We start from the raw sequence: 1,086 nt of genomic DNA, 5'->3' as shown, positions 1-1,086 counted from the left end.
ACAACCCCTCCCTCCCCCCACATAACACACACATATTGTGGTGCACACCATGCACATGCGCTGCAGTGCGTTGTTAGAACGCATCGCAGTGCATGATCTTTTTTCTTTATTTTTTTTCTTTAAAAAAAACCATTAAATTAACTGTGGCAGCGCATGGCAAAGCTTTGTGACTCATTGCCATGCGTTGTGATACCTTGTGTTGCAATTAAATATACACCTGTATCATTTTATCACAACACAAACACCAAAACAATTTTTTACATAAGTCGATTATTTACAGTTTTGCATACCTTCATTTTTTTACCTTTTCGCAAAAAGCCGCAATTACAAATTTGCTAATATTTGTTATTTATTAACTCAATACAGTTTTATCTTTTAGATTTAGTCAAAAAATATTTTTTTTTGTGCACAGATACTGATTTTGGTGTGTTTTAACAATTGAATTGTGTATTTTTATCGATTTAATATTAATTTGAGAAACATTGGGCAATTATCGCAGGGCCTACAAATTTAGTATCACCATCTTTTTATTCTACCGGGCCTGCGCTTTCAGAAAATATATGGTGTGGGGGGTCTTTTACAAACGCTAGCAACGCAGCAGTTGAAAATCAAATCAATAGGAAAAAATTGCAGAAAACTCAAAAATGGCGTGGCCAGCTGATTTGAAAAATGTTCAGGAGGGCTTGGCAGCGAAAGGGTTAAAGAGCAGAACCACCCAAAATGATGGAGCAAAGTCCAGTACCTGATAACTCTTGCTGTTCAGAGTCTTCCCCATCTTCCCCATTTCTGACCCAGAAAAGTTTTGCAAATCAGGAGTTCTGATTAACACTGAGATGACTTGCTACATACTTATTTCAGTAGCCCAGTATGTACCGTATATACTCGAGTATAAGCCGAGATTTTCAGCCCATTTTTTTGGCTGAAAAGTGCCCCCCTCGGCTTATACTCGAGTCAGCGCCAGCGCGTCTTCTTACTTACCTCGCCGAGCGTCGCGTCACTGCTGCTCCGGTGTGCGGCGCTCCGAGCGGGGTCATCTGGCAGTCTCCGGGTCCTAATTTAGGTGGCCGGAGACTGCCAGATGACCCC

General features: G+C 41.0%; 1 protein-coding gene across 1 annotated transcript in view; it reads left to right on the top strand.

The window, feature by feature from the left end:
• The window catches only part of AXDND1 (axonemal dynein light chain domain containing 1), a 43,107-nt gene that overhangs the window by 16,627 nt on the left and 25,394 nt on the right, over nucleotides 1-1,086 (top strand). The window lies entirely within an intron of this gene.

Source organism: Nanorana parkeri, unplaced genomic scaffold (genome assembly GCF_000935625.1).
Source record: "Nanorana parkeri isolate BGI_ZX_2015 unplaced genomic scaffold, ASM93562v1 scaffold553, whole genome shotgun sequence".
In the NCBI taxonomy this organism is placed as follows: domain Eukaryota; kingdom Metazoa; phylum Chordata; class Amphibia; order Anura; family Dicroglossidae; genus Nanorana; species Nanorana parkeri.
Note: the sequence above shows the minus strand (reverse complement) of the source record. Positions and strands in the feature narration are given on the sequence as shown.